The following is a 16,074-nucleotide window of genomic DNA, read 5'->3' as shown; positions in this document are numbered from 1 at the left end:
TCTAATCTCAAATCCAAAAATTGTAGGTGAAAGTGAGCCCCTCCGAATGATGTGTGAAAACTTGTAAAACAGACCTCACAACATCTGCCTCACATATGCCCTCGAACCTAATAAATCATGTGACGTGGGCGGAATTGCTGGTTTCTTTGTTTTGTTTTCATGTGATTAAATTTCAGTTGAGAGTCAGCGCTTGCCCTGTTTGCTCTTCCTTTAGTCCCCGTTTACTGTGCGCTGTTTGCCTTTTCGTCAGTATGAACCAACTGACCCACATCGCCACCCTTATTAAATTCAAGACGTTTTAATAGAACATGTAGAGAAGTATAAATACCTAGGAGTATGGGTGAATGAGGGAGACAAAATTTAAAAGAACTGGAAGAAAATGTGAAGCATAGGGCACAATGAAATTACAATGGAAATAGAGTTTTCGGGGAATACGGAAAGGAGTCATGGTGCCGGGTTGTCTTTTGACAATACGGTATTATGCATGAAATTTGGTGTCCAGTCGAGCTTAGAGACCCGGCAGAGCAGCGGGTCTAGACTAGAACGGGGGCTACATGGGACTACACAAAATGAAGGAGTGCGATAGACATGGCTGGGCACCTTTCGATGATAGAGGGGCGATCAGTATGTTGAAATTTGAACAAAGGCTAGACACAATTGAAGATACACGATGGGCGAGAAAGGTATATAGGCATTTATACATGAAAGTTCTGAACACCAGACGGATAAACCGAACCTTAAGACTGAAATTCAAATACTAACATTCAAGTGCTGGTGCAGAGCAGACTACATATGCGAAAAAGGAAATGCAAAATGAAATGAAAAATTTCTTTTGGAGAAATGATTGCAGCCTCCATTTCACTGAAAGCATATTCAGAAAGTAATAGTGGTGTGGGGAAAGTTTCTCGTGTGAAAACATTTCTGTGCTGAAATATTCATTAGGTTTAATGCACACTTCTTTGCCAGGAAGTTTCATTTCATTCAAGTTTAGGGTAACCGGGCATACTTTCTTTGTAGAATGGCTAATAATTTGCTAAAATAATTTCAGATTTGAGATAAAAATATTTCAAAGCTGGCTTAAAAATATTTGGTTTGCAATGAAAAAACAATTAGGGCGCAGGCGAGCTGGTGTAGGTTTACCATTTTTTAGACCACCTGAGACTGGGTGGAAGAAACACGACGACGTCTCAAACACAGCTAACCACTTTATTCAGTGCTCCCTCCTTTTATACATCTCGAACCCAAAATCGTCACCAGAAAATATACTCTCCAAACAATGGCACCAAGGGGACACGCCTTGACTTCGCTGTCACGCTTGTCTTAAAAAAAAGAAAGAAAAACCGAACTACTTTGAACTAACAAAAGGTACACACATCAAAGCATCGGCCGAAGTCTTTGACGTCGCAGCCACTCTTTTTTTTATTTCCCTTTTTTTCACGAATTTCGCGTAATCCCAAAAACGAGACCGTAGAGCATCGCCATTGTCCTTAACATACTGGAAGAGTGTTTTCTTTTTCTTAGCATTCTTTTTATATTGATATTAAATAAAAGTAATCAAGAATCAAAAATTATTCGACGTTTAGAAATGTATTGACCAATAAGGTCATGAATGATTTCCTTAAAAGTAGACCAGTTGTATTCCACTGAATGTGCATTAAACGAACGCTCGAAGCACGGAAATGCTTCTAAAAGATTAGCGTTGATACCGACGGCGTCGACTCTGGCAAAGTTCCGAATTATTTTTTCTGATGTTTCAACAACCGGGACATCAACAGACAGGTTGATGTTTAAAAGAGCTTGGTCCTTAAACAAAAACAAATAGTGCAAGTCACTCACGCATACGGGGTGGGTGGTAAGAAATAAGTCTAGGGTAGAGTCACCCTTCGTAGATATTTTGACAATTTGGTAGATATTGAAAGTGATAATTACATTGATAAGCTCCAGACACTCTCTCATAAACTCAGGACACGAGAGGGTCAGAATTTCAGATACCCAGTCAATGCTTGGAAAGTTCGAATTCCCGGCGACGAAAACAACAATTGCGCTAGGATAATCCGAAAACACCCTGTCAAGAGCCACGTTTGCCTTTGATTCAAAGGAACAATTAAAATTAAGGGGCGTTGCACAGTCCTATAACTAAATTCATGTGCAACATTTTTAATTTGACCCAAGCTATTTCAATTTCGGCCTTAATTTTAAGTGCAGATGCCGAAACAAAACTTTTCTACAGCAACCAAAACACCCCCGCCTTTTTGTACGAACCTCTCTTTACGGCAGATAGAAAAACTTTTATTCATGAGTTCATTTTTTTTCTCGAATACCTGGTGATAATCACGTTTCCGTACCTAGGATGACGTGACTGTCACACAGGTTGGCGTTATCAACAAAAATATATTGTTTTATTAGCACACTTCGAAACTTGGTAACCATGAAATAAAGACGGGAAGAAGCTCGCACAGGATGCTCTTTGCTATCTGATGATAGTCAATCACTCGATGCGTATTAGATTTCAGTTCAACAACACGGTCTTCGACAAAGTCGTACTGAAATATCTTCTTGCCACAGTATAACTTATCAAACTTTAGCGTTGTTTTAAGATTTTGCGACCGCCATTCCTTATCGCATACCCAAAGCTTAGAACGTGCAAGTCTGGCTCGCGGTGAAAAGTCCTCGAGCCAAATTTGTAAGATCCGTAAATCAAGTTTGGGAGCGTTCTTATAGTACAGCAACTTTGTCACTATAATCAAGTAGTTTAACTGTGATAGGTAGTATACCAAAAAGATACACAACTGCTTTAGCTTCATGGTTTATTGCTTTGTATTCAGTAGTCGTTGCCTCTAAGCAGTGGCTGCCTTTCGAAGTTTTTTTCAGTTATGTTTACCCGCTTCAATGAGAATCTCCGGCGACGCTAAAGAGTCGTTCTACTGAGGCCCTCGAATGAACGGTGGTGTTGCGCTTCACGAAAAGTCAAAGAATTTGTGATTCACTTCTATATTTTGTTCGTTCTGCCTCTAAAGTTCAAAGTTGAAAATGTGCTTTCCCGCTTGGGCAACCTTCGGGTTTACATTCGGTCTGTACACGATTCTAAAAGATTCAACCAACGAACTTTATTATGTTCTCTGGGTGAAGGACATTCCCAGCTGTATAGGTCGACTGACTTGTTTATTTATTTATTAAAGTGTCTGGGAGTAAGAACAAACACACACGACAAAACAAAAGGGCAGAATACTTAATTTAACGTATCATGGCGGCTTAGGGCAGTTAAAAGTGTTTTGAACATTTTTAAACATTTGGGTATCAACAATATAAATATTGGAAGTGGGAAGGTGATTCCGTTCCAAAGAAGTTTTAGGGATGAACAACTGTAGCAATGCGTTGGTATTACATGTACAAATTCCCACTTTGAGGGGATGATCGATGCGAGGTGAAATGTAGAGCGGTTGGATAAAAAGACGTTGCTTTAAGTACTGGTTAGCATAATAGAGCTTGTGAAAAAGACATAAACGATCAACACACGTTGCTTAACTGTCATACTGTTTAGTTGCTTTCCGGGTCGCTCATCTGCCGTTGTCGCAATAGACGCATACTCAGGTTAGAATTTAAATGAGGCTTTTTAAAACTTGTTGTACACGTTACTCCTCAAGGGTAACAAAAAGCCGTTACTCGTTTTTTGGTCTTAAAAGTAATTAAGTACGTTATTCATCATTTTTCTGAAAAAGTTACTAAATAAACTACTCGTTAACAAAAAGTAACTATTTAGAAGTAACTCGTTAATAGTAACGCGTTACATACGTGTTTGGTATTCGCGTATTTCTAGCGAATCAACTCCGCGCCGCCTGCTTTGCGGTGCCGAGCATCCCGAGCCCACAACGTGGGATAAGCGCGTTGAAAGTTACAAAAGTCATCAAAGATATTTCGTGTCTCAATGTGTGAGGCCTGGTTGTCTATGGCCCGGTAGTCTAAACTCATTTCGTCAAAAAAAAAAAAAAAGTTGGCGGGCCATGTTGAATTAACTTGAGACTGGGGTAGAGAAGAAACATCAAAACGTGGAAGAGACAAAAAATAGACAGGACGACGTCCTGTCTATTTTCTGTCTCTTCTACGTTTTGATGTTTCCTCTCTACCCCAGTCTCAGGTTAATTCAACATGATTAATATTCACCAGCTCGCCTGCACCCTTACGATTTTCTGGAGGGCCAATCCACGCTGTGAAGGCGGTTGAACAGTCAAGCAGTGGCATCACCTCAACGATTGGCAAACGCCACCAGGTGGCGGTCTTTGATGTTCCATATAAAAATAATGAACAATGGCGACCTTAACACCGCTGCTTGAAATTTAGAGGTAACATTTAACCACCAAATCTCCAGGTGAACGCCAAGAAAACGAAGGAGTGCAAGATCTGTTAAAATAATAATGATAATAATATTAATAATAATAATGTTTTTATTGACTTTACAAATACATATAAATAATGCCGGCCTACGAAAGCAGTATCCTGATTGTGCGTAGGACCAGACAATCCAGCGAAATACATATCAATGCAGCTTGTTAAAAATATCGAACGAGCGTAATGTGGCCATCGATACCAACATTAATAGAAAAAACAGAGCCCCGATTTATCGCAAAACAAAATGAACACAAATAATGAAATCATTATGAGTCGAACATACAAGGGTCAGAGTAAAGCAGCGTTTATGGAGGTAACGAAAGGCACACATTTCTGTATTTATTTTTTAATACTTTTATCGAATTTATTTTTATTAAAGATTCAGTGAGCTCATTAAATAAGGTGGGAATATAGTGAGTTCTACATCTTTTTTCGTATGCTGTGTAGATTCTGGGAATCTTAAACCTTTCCTTACGCCTTAGGTCCCTACCCATACAAAAATGGTCTATGGTCGTCTATGGAAACTTAAATGGCAGGCTACCACTCCCTATGGCCCTCTATGGTCTGCCGTAGAAACCCATAAAGACAGCTACAGCCAGTTATAGGAAAATCTACGGCCCTTTGTCTAAAGACTGAGAACCAATAAGGTATCTTTACCCGCCTATAGAAAATTCTATGGCCACAGGCCTAAAGCCTGGGAACTAATAAACTGTCTTTAACCGCCTATAGTAAATTTTATGGCATGTCGGAAACCAATAAATTGTCTTTTCCCGTCTATAGAAAAATTTATGGCCCTAATCTAAAGATTAAGAACCAATACATTTTCTTTCCACGCATACAGAAAATCACTACCGGCGCTTACTTTTTTACTAAAAACACTCCACGTTAGAAAATTAAATCAATACTAAATTTCTGTAATGCCGTTGGCAAACCATGACCCAAGATATTCTCTCTGCTGTTGCAACGAGTTGGGAAAATCAGTAATATTGTTTGTTTGAAAAATCCATCAAAATGCTTGTGCAACAATTAAAATTAAATATTACCCCCAAAAGTGAAAATAAATTACACTGGCGCCGAACACTGCAATCAAGCAATAGCTTGATTGCAATCTTCAGCACTAGTGTACTGCATGTCATCACTGCATTGTCGACGTGATTCATCAAACTTATTAAAAAGATAATTAATAAATTTTAGTTAATTAGCCTAATGATCTACATTTGCTTTTCTCAGGATGCTGAATTAAGATATGGGGGCTATTCCAAGAGACAATTCAAATAATGTACTAAGTACGAGTAATATTTGCTCCGCGTGTCCGTGTATTTGAGACAAATGATGGGTTACCGGCAAAGTCGGATTAAAAAAATTAGACTGCTATATCTACAGCTAGTGCGAACACAGCATATGTAAAGAGGGGTCCGGTGTCGCTGCGTGGCGTAGTGTTCTGCTTGCTGCTGCGTTCTGCTTGTGTTCCGTGTATTTTGTGTGTTCAGAGATGCATGTATACCGACCATGTAGGGTTCACACGTCGGGGGAACTTGAGTAAAAAATTTTTTAGGGTTTGCTGGCTAAAGAGTGCCATAGTGTAAGCCATAGAGAAGTCTTTAGACTGCAATTAGACAAGCTAAAGAGCGCTATAGCTGAACATCGAAAGGCCCATAGGCAAAGCTAAAGAGGCCCATAAAGGCGACCATAAAAAATGCTAAAGACCGCCACAAAAAAATTCTTTAGCTAATTGGGCCAAATTGCTAAAGCCGACCATACAAAGAATTTTCTATAGCCGACCATAGGACATTGTTGTATTGCCGCGCGCAGGGCTGAGAAAGCAACGCTCGGTCACGGACCCCCAGAAAGTTCTCGTCTATTCATGTGCCGCACGTAACTTCTATCATTTATTCCTGCTTTTGTTTTCTAGAAAGTGCATGTTCATTCTCGCCCCGATCACGGGACGCTCGAGCCGCTTTCGCCGAATCTTCGAGATAGTGACACACTCTAGATAAGAGGCCGCCCGCTACATTGTCGAGTCAGTTTCGCTTCAGCGTTCGACTCTGCTGCCACGCCGACTTCGACGCCCGCGACGCTCTATTATTATCTTTTGTACTCTTTTATGTTTGGCACAAGTTCGCCACATTAAACGTTTATTTCTTCCTGTTTATTTGTTATTTTTGGTCACCACCCGTGACATTTTGGTGGAGGTGCGGGGTACCGCATGCCCGTGCAGCGTTCCCCTCCAAGGGCCCGCAGCACAAGTCCGATTCCCGGCTTGGTGAGAAGACCATTCACCGCGGAACCTGAACCTCGGACCAGCCGCCGCATAAAGGGAGAGGATCCTGAGTACGGTCTGCTGCCGGACAAGCCGAGGCCCAAGACGACGGCGATGGCCAACCAGTCGGAGATCCCGGCCGCTTCTGCCGTCGTATACTTGCCCGTCGCACCCCGGACTCCGACGCCTTTCACCGGGGAGATCCACGAGGACGTTGAAGATTGGCTACAACGTTACGAAAGAGTGGCCCGCCATAACCGATGGACACCGGAGCAGTGCCTTCAGAACGTCTACTTTGCTCTGGAAGGCACGGCACGCACCTGGTTCGAGAACCACGAAGCGTCCATTGCGTCGTGGGAAGAATTCCAGGCCGAGCTGCGACGGACCTTTGCCAACCAGCACCGACGGCAGCGTGCCGAAGAACTCCTGCGAGCGAGAACCCAAGGGCCGACCGAGAGCGTCACAAGCTTCGTCGAAGGCGTTCTCCACCTCATGAATCGCGCCGACCCAATCGCTCCTGAAGAGAAAAAGCTGCGAGTCTTGATGCGCGGCGTCAAGGAGAACATCTTCGGTGGCCTTGTGCGGAGCCCGCCTACCACCGTGGAAGCTTTCATCGCCGAAGCAACCAACATCGAGCGCGCGCTTCAGGCACGTGCTTCCCACTTCCAGCGACATCCAGGCGTCGCTGCACCCGCACCGCTTAACGGCGAAAACACTCCGGATACACCGGACATCCGGGAAATGATCCGAGAGGTTGTCCGGGAGGAACTGCGAAAGTTGCTGCCAACTACCAACCGTCCGCCAGCCCTTTCCATCGCCGAGGCTGTCCGAGAAGAAGTGCATCGGGCGCTCCAACCAGAGGTTCCCGTCACCACGGTGGCACCGGAGGAACCCATGTTGAGCTACGCCGCGATGGCCCGACGACCGCCGCAAGCCCCCCGCCAAGCCACGTCGCCACCCCGAAGAGACGCCCCAACGCCGCATTACCCCCGACGACAGGAAGATCAAGGGCACGTTCACCCAGAGCAACCTGCGCCGAGGAAGACAGACGTCTGGAGGACGGCCGACCGACGCCCGCTGTGTTACCACTGCGGGGAAGCTGACCATGTGTACCGCCGATGCCCATACCGACGACTCGGGCTGCGCGGATTTCACCCAAACGACCCGCGCCCCCGGTATGGTGAACGCCCTCGGGAGATCGACGAGTATCTGCGACGACCCCAGTCCCCCGAGCCTGCGTCCCGCCGAGAGTTCCGATCGCCTTCACCACGACGTCCAGCTTCGCCGATGCACCGACCCCGACGTGAAAGCCTGTCGCCCCTCGCTCCACGCCGGGGAAACTAGGCGCGGCAACCCCTGGAGGTGGAGTTGCCGAAGACGACCGACGCCAAGATCCTCCACGAACGTCGGAGGGCCCCCACTCGAACGCTACCGGAAACCGAAACGACGCTCCTGAAACGGTGTCCAACAACTTAAACGTCATCATCGACGGCCACGACGCATCGGCACTGGTGGACACCGGAGCAGACTACTCAGTCTTGAGTGGGAGGCTCTCCCGCCACCTTCGAAAAGTCACGACGCCGTGGGATGGACCGCAGATACGAACCGCCGGAGGACACCTCATCACGCCTGTTGGAAGGTGCACCGCTCGCGTCGAAATTCACGGCGAGACGTGTCCTGTGAAATTTGTCATTCTACAAGACTGTTCCAGAGACGTCATTCTCGGCATGGACTTTTTGTGTGAATACGGCGCCGTCATCGACCTTGGAGAAAACAGATTGACGCTGCGGACACCTGTTCCGCCTTCAGAGAAACTCCAAACTGCGTCAGCCGCCGTCCGAGTCGCTGCCGACCACGTGAATCTGCCGCCGCGATCAAGTGTTGTCGTACCCGTCGTGACCGATGCAGCTACCCGTAGCGAAGTTCTTCTGGAAGGCAACCTCCAGTTGCTCCTGGGAAGAGGAATAGGCGTCGCACGAGGAGTAGCCGAACTTCAGGATGGCCGCACTGTGGTCCTCGTGACGAACTTCCGGAATGAAACGCAACACCTCACAAAAGGTGCAGCCGTTGGCCACGTCGAGGATCTCCGAAACTCCGCCGAAATCGCCGCCATTACTGATGAATCCTCGCCACCTCAGCAAGACGGTACGTCGCCAGCGCAACTCGACATCGACCCTAAGCTTCCGGACCCGAAACGACGGCAGCTGATTAACCTCCTCGCCGAATACCGTGACTGCTTTGCGACGTCGTCGAAGGTACGCCAAACAGCCGTTGCGAAGCACCGCATCATTACCGAGGACGACGCGCGCCCTGTGCATAGATCACCGTACAGAGTCTCCGTTAAAGAAAGGGAGGTGATCCAGGAGCAAGTTCAAGAGATGCTGAACGACGACATAATCCAGCCATCAAGCAGTCCGTGGGCCTCTCCAGTCGTACTGGTTAAGAAGAAGGACGGAACGCTTCGGTTCTGCGTGGACTACCGGCAGCTGAACGCGGTGACGAAGAAAGACGTCTACCCACTCCCCCGAATCGACGACACGTTAGACCGGCTGCGCCACTCTCGATACTTCTCATCGATGGACCTGAAGAGCGGCTACTGGCAGATCGAAGTCGACGAACGGGACCGAGAGAAGACGGCTTTCGTCACGCCAGATGGGCTGTACGAATTCAAGGTGATGCCCTTCGGACTGTGCACGGCTCCAGCAACTTTCCAGCGTGTTATGGACACCGTACTGGCAGGACTGAAGTGGCAGAGCTGTCTGGTCTACCTCGATGACGTCGTGGTGTTTTCCAGCGACTTCGACGAGCACTTACGACGACTCCGAGCTGTTCTTCAAGCCATACGGACCGCTGGACTCACCCTCAAACCGTCAAAGTGTCGGTTCGCCTATGACGAACTGAAGTTTCTAGGTCACGTGGTTAGCAACGAAGGCGTGCGCCCAGACCCTGAGAAGACTCGCGCCGTCGCGTCATTTCCAGCGCCGACAGACAAAAAGGCCGTGCGAAGATTCCTTGGACTTTGCGCCTACTATCGTCGCTTCGTTCGGGATTTCGCACGGATTTCCGCACCGCTCACAAACCTCACGAAGGACGCCGAGAGGTTCGAATGGGCCGAGGAACAGCAGCAGTCATTCGACGAGCTGAAGCGACGACTCCAGACGCCTCCGGTTCTTGGACATTTCGATCAGGATGCGGACACCGAGATTCACACTGACGCAAGTAACGCAGGACTTGGCGCGGTACTAGTTCAAGTACAAGAAGGCACCGAACGAGTCATCGCCTACGCAAGTCGGACACTGTCCAAGGCAGAGAGAAATTACTCCACGACTGAGAAAGAATGCCTTGCGGTCGTCTGGGCAATCACGAAGTTTCGTCCGTACTTGTACGGAAGCCCGTTCCGCGTAGTCACGGACCACCACTCGCTCTGCTGGCTTGCGAACCTCAAGGACCCGTCAGGACGCCTCGCTCGATGGAGCCTCCGGCTACAAGAGTTCAACATGACTGTGGTTTACAAGTCAGGACGCAAGCACAGCGACGCTGACTGCCTGTCCAGGGCCCCTGTCGAAACACCTTCCGGCAGCAGCGACGACGATGATGACGAGTGCTTTCTAGGGGCAGTGAACACCGATGACATGGCACGACGTCAACGAGACGATCCGGAGCTGCGAGCCTTAATCGAGCACTTAGAAGGGCGCGGCGGTACCGTACCCCGTGTTTTCTCACGAGCCGTGTCGACCTTCGCCATTCGACAAGGTGTACTCTACAAAGAGAACTTCGGGGACAACAACTCGCCGTGGCTGCTGGTAATCCCGACCGACCTTCGAGGGGACATCTTCCAAGCATGTCACGACGACCCGACATCCGGACACCTTGGTTACAGCCGGACACTGGCCCGTATTCGTGAAAAGTATTACTGGCCCAAGCTCCCCAAGACCGTCCACCTGTACACACGATCATGCCACGAGTGCCAGCGACGCAAGAAACCTCCGACGAGGCCGGCCGGACTCCTGCAGCCTATTTCTCCTCCAACTGCACCCTTCCAGCAGATCGGAATGGATCTACTTGGTCCTTTTCCGCCTTCGACGTCGGGGAACCGCTGGATCATCGTCGCCACAGATTATCTCTCACGGTACGCCGAAACGAAAGCTCTTCCTTCGGGGACTGCTGTGGAAGTTGCCAAGTTTTTCATTGAGTCCATCGTCCTCCGGCACGGCGCTCCAGAAGTTCTGATTACAGATCGCGGATCATCGTTCATGGCACAACTGACCCAAGAAATCCTCCGACTCAGTCATACCAGTCATCGTCGTACAACTGCGTACCACCCGCAGACCAACGGGCTGACGGAGCGACTCAACAAGACAATCGCCGATATGATCTCTATGTACGTCGACGTAGAGCACAAGACGTGGGACGAGGTGCTGCCCTACGTCACGTTCGCCTACAATACGGCGGTTCAAGAGACCACTGGATTCACCCCTTTCCAGCTGGTACATGGTCGGAAGGTAACGACCATGCTGGACGCCATGCTGCCCCATGAGCCATCTGACAACGAGAGCGACGACGCCCAGGCGATTGCTCAACGCGCCGAAGAAGTTCGCCAGCTCGCCCGACTCCTGATTCAAGACCAGCAACGCGTCGACGCCGGCCGCTACAACCTTCGTCGCAGGGACGTCCACTTCCAGCCCGGAGATAGGGTGTGGGTATGGACGCCCATCCGTCGCCGCGGCCTCAGTGAGAAATTGCTGAAGCGCTACTTTGGGCCCTACAAGATCATCCGACGCCTCGGCGATCTGAACTACGAAGTTCTACCCGACGGAACGCGCCCATCTGCAAGACGTCAGCCGCGACCCGAGGTGGTGCATGTCGTCCGGCTGAAGCCGTATTACGAACGATAGGACTCTCCACTCTCGTCGACGAGTGAACTGTGGACTGTGAACTCCGGCTAGCAATTCTGCTGTCCTCTTGTTTTCTTGTTTTCCGTTTTTGTGCTGCATCGGGACGATGCACTTTTAAAGGGGGGGATAATGCCGCGCGCAGGGCTGAGAAAGCAACGCTCGGTCACGGACCCCCAGAAAGTTCTCGTCTATTCATGTGCCGCACGTAACTTCTATCATTTATTCCTGCTTTTGTTTTCTAGAAAGTGCATGTTCATTCTCGCCCCGATCACGGGACGCTCGAGCCGCTTTCGCCGAATCTTCGAGATAGTGACACACTCTAGATAAGAGGCCGCCCGCTACCTTGTCGAGTCAGTTTCGCTTCAGCGTTCGACTCTGCTGCCACGCCGACTTCGACGCCCGCGACGCTCTATTATTATCTTTTGTACTCTTTTATGTTTGGCACAAGTTCGCCACATTAAACGTTTATTTCTTCCTGTTTATTTGTTATTTTTGGTCACCACCCGTGACAGTATGAGTAGGCTTGTCCACTGGAACCTTGAACGTAAATCATAGAAATGATTACCATAGCATATATCAATGAAGATATCTAAAAAATAAAATTTTGAGCTCTTTTACTTTATCTTCTATATCTAATATTCCGTACGGAGTTCCGCGCGTTATGCCTTTCACCATATGTTTTAAAATTCTGTTTATTGCATTCGTCTTGTACCGAGAACAGTGCCCATATAAAGTGATTCCGTATCGTAGAATAGATTCAGATAACGACCTATACATAAGTAGTCTTATCTTTACGCTGCACAAGCTTCTTATCCTCTGCAAATATGCTGAAATGGAACGTAGTCTTTCGGTCACAAAACCCACATGTTGATTCAGTATTCTTATAAAATTCCACATGTTGATTTACAAATTCCACCATGTTGATTCATGTATTACTGTAAACCAACTTGCCTCTTCCAAGATGCAATATTGTACAGCCGAAGACTCTCGTTAAACCCCAAACTTTGTTTTTCCGTGTATCATTCATGCTTCCTAGCGCTGGTGACATAAGCAAGCTCAAGAGGATTGTAAAGACGGTGCGACCGGGAGTATTGGTGACGCAAGCGGCAGTTCAGGTTTGTAAACAGCAAAAGGGTCTATATCAAATGATTGACGAAAGAAAAGTAAATGCACTGTACCAAAACGTTTTTTTTTTTTATATAGAAAAGACTTCGTACGCTGCCGTTGCCACGACAGCTGATGCAACCGCAATCTTTACCGTGAAACGCATGCAGGGAGCGCTATACGCACCTCGCATCGTTCGCGCGCACCTTATCATTAATCATGTGGTTTTGACACTTGTTTCGTGGTTTTCTTATTGAAACAAGAGTCCAAACCCCATGAGAAATGAAAAGGCGGGCGCTATGTTTTTTTTGTCGACTACTTCTGTCGATGGGTCACGAAAAAATCCGACAACCATACAAAAGAACAAAGGGATGGTTAAGAAACCCTCGCTTTTGTTGTATCCCCCCTCAGAGTCACTCAAAAATTCCTCAAAAGGAGCTGCTTCTCCTTCTCGCGCCCCGTCCACTACTATGCGTTTTTTACTTTCCCACTCCGAGAACCACAACAAACGACCTCCTAAAAACCCCCGACCGCTCACCACCCTAGCTTGTTCCGGCTCGAAAGCACACTTTTGAGCCGGAACAAGCTCCGGAAGTTATAAATAAAAAAAAACTGGTATTGGTCTCCGGATGTTTGTTTTGCGGTTTAGTTTGGACTTCCCTTTACTGTCTTCTCCCTCCCCCCCCCCCCCTTTTCTAACGGAACCGCTTGTTTTTACATCTTTTTTATAAAAAAATCCTTGAATCAAGTCTCCGACAGAAAATCATGGCCTACCGAAATTGGTGTATTGAGTAGATGAGTAGTCTGTAATTCGATGGGGATTCTATATCATCGAGTTATTATGATGTACGCTAGAGGCGCACATTATAATGTACTGGCGCTAGTGTGCGGTTTCAAGTAGTTTCAAAGTAAAGCAGACGGAGACTAGTCCACAATTGACTTCCGGTAATGCATTTCTATGGTAAAAAATGGGTGCATTTTTTTCTTTCTGCGTTTGATTATTAAAGCAAATATTAAAAATAATTATTTTGAAATTGACAGCTTGGAAAGTATATCAGTCGTGTAGACAATAATATTGGTCAGTTGCGTTTTTTTCTCTAAAATAGTGACTTTAAAGTTTAAACACTGTGCAAAAACAGCTTCATACAGGCATTTATGTAAGCTGCCCGACACTGTTAGCCGAACACGGCATGGGCGCTTTTCTGCAGGGGGGTTTACGTGCCAAATCAATGAAGGGAATCTCGAAAATGAAAGAGAGACTTCAAGAACTCTACGCACAGCACTGTATCGGTACCTGCCTATGCCCGTAGTTGATTAAAAAAAATTAAAACCAGGTAATGAGTGCGATTTGCAATACATGATACTATTTTTGTTTTTTTTTTACTCATGTATGGTGCAAAGGTAAGTTTGTTCTAGCGTTAGAAACAACATATCTGCATGCTCGAAACTTTAAAAATTGATGTAAAGCCAGAAATATCTTATTTCCCGATAAATTTAGCACAAGAATAAAAAAAGAAATGCATCTTATATACCATGTACTTTTACTGTTCACGCGTTTTAACAAGCCCTACGTTCTTTTTAAGCGTTTCTCTTGCTTAGGTTTGTCTCTTGTCGTTACACTAGCTGTGGAACCTAAGATAGCGCCCGGAATATTGGGAGATTAAACATCGCTCATTGATCAGAAAAATACCGTAGCTAAACCAAATACGCCTCTATAATGTTATTAAAGTTACCTGCTATTCGTTACGAGTACTTGTTGATATCCGTCATCGAAGGGACAAAATACACGTGCATCCTCCCATCGGAACGCACAGGATCACCACAAAAGTGGACTGGTTGCTGTCTGTTTCAATTCAAAACCGAAAGTCGCATAGACACTAGCGCCAGTTGAACATCTAGCGTAGATTATAATATATTTTTGTTGCTGCCTTTGAAGGCCAATGCCTTTTTTAAGTCGGTAGTCCCTTGGGCAACTGCACTACTTCGTTCCAACATGCTCCACACATCTCGATATTTCGCTCTTTACACCCCAGTTCCTAACACTTCCCGCCTGGTCTCAACACAACGACAAGCTTCCCCTAGAATTGTCATAGAATTTTACAGATGCTTGTAACGCGTGGCACCATCTCTAGTTGAAAAGAACAGATTCGATGGTGCGAAATGTGCACACTAAAATGTTCCATATCATGGAAGGAGCACTAAAGTTGTTTCTGATATCGCCTATTTATGCATAATGGAACAGCGCGAATTTTACAAGGACAGAGGAAGTAACTGGACAGGACGAGCGCCTCCCCGATCATCCCCGATCTAAAAATTCGACTTCACTGTCCAGCAAATTCAGGGAAGCCTGGCTCACGCAGGTTGGACCCTCCTTCTTTATTCTATGAGCTTCGATATTCTCTCAAGCTTTTTGGTCCCTGTGTTTATACAAAACAATGGCCTTGTCAAGTAACGGTGTACAGGCGCAGTCCCTGCAGTGTAACGCCAAGTGGGAGCGCATGCTGTTCCTATTAAAGAACTACGGCGTTCCAGCAGGCGAATGTTGAGGCACCGACCCGTCTGTCCGATGTAAACCTTCCCGCACGTGAAGGGTATCTGGTATACTACACCCAAGGTGCATGGCACGAACTCAATGCGGTGTTTTTTGCCGCACGGCCTCTCTCCCTGTTTTCTTTCCTTGTTCACGCGCTTTTCTACTGCCGAGAAAATACCAAACTTCGAGGAGGCTCTTTTAAAGCCGTGTGACATGTGGTGCACATAAGGAATGACTGTAACCTGCTTTTTTACTTTTTTGTTACTTTTTGCCGCTCCTCATCCTTAATACTTTTCACTATTGCTTCCGCGGCCGAGACGATAACCGAATCCGGTAAACGAGCGTCTTTTAGTCTTCCGACCTGGGCGGCAAGGCTTTCTGCCACTCTGTGCTTGCAAGACTGTTACCGCCGAACGAATACATGATTCAGCAATGCCTCTTTTGACGAGTTTAGAATGCCCCGATCTAAAATCAAGGAGAATCTTGGTGGTTCTGGTATGATGCCACCAACAAACATGGCTCTGTCCCACATCCACGCTGAGATCCACAACTGGCTTGTGTGGTCTTTTGGGGTTTCCAAAAGTGAACCTGAGGCCCAAACCTTGCTCTTTGAACGTTTTAGCACGAAATCGAGGGTCTGACTAAAGTTACCTTTGTCGACAAAAACTTATTTATGGTCGATATGGTTTATTTATGGTCGTTATTTAATCTAGGGGGTCTATGCATTTGAAAAATTCAAGATTAAATGATACCCGTCCGAATTCCCCATTAAAAACGGGATCAAAGATCGCGACACGCCCACTTCTCAGCGACAAGGCGTAGAAACCGAAGGGCGTTGTCGAACGTGCGAAAGGCTATAGCGAGCTATCGCTTTCCACGCAGCAAGAAGGCCGACC

Source organism: Ixodes scapularis, unplaced genomic scaffold (genome assembly GCF_016920785.2).
Source record: "Ixodes scapularis isolate PalLabHiFi unplaced genomic scaffold, ASM1692078v2 PGA_scaffold6__148_contigs__length_123643588, whole genome shotgun sequence".
NCBI classification, from domain to species: domain Eukaryota; kingdom Metazoa; phylum Arthropoda; class Arachnida; order Ixodida; family Ixodidae; genus Ixodes; species Ixodes scapularis.
Note: the sequence above shows the minus strand (reverse complement) of the source record.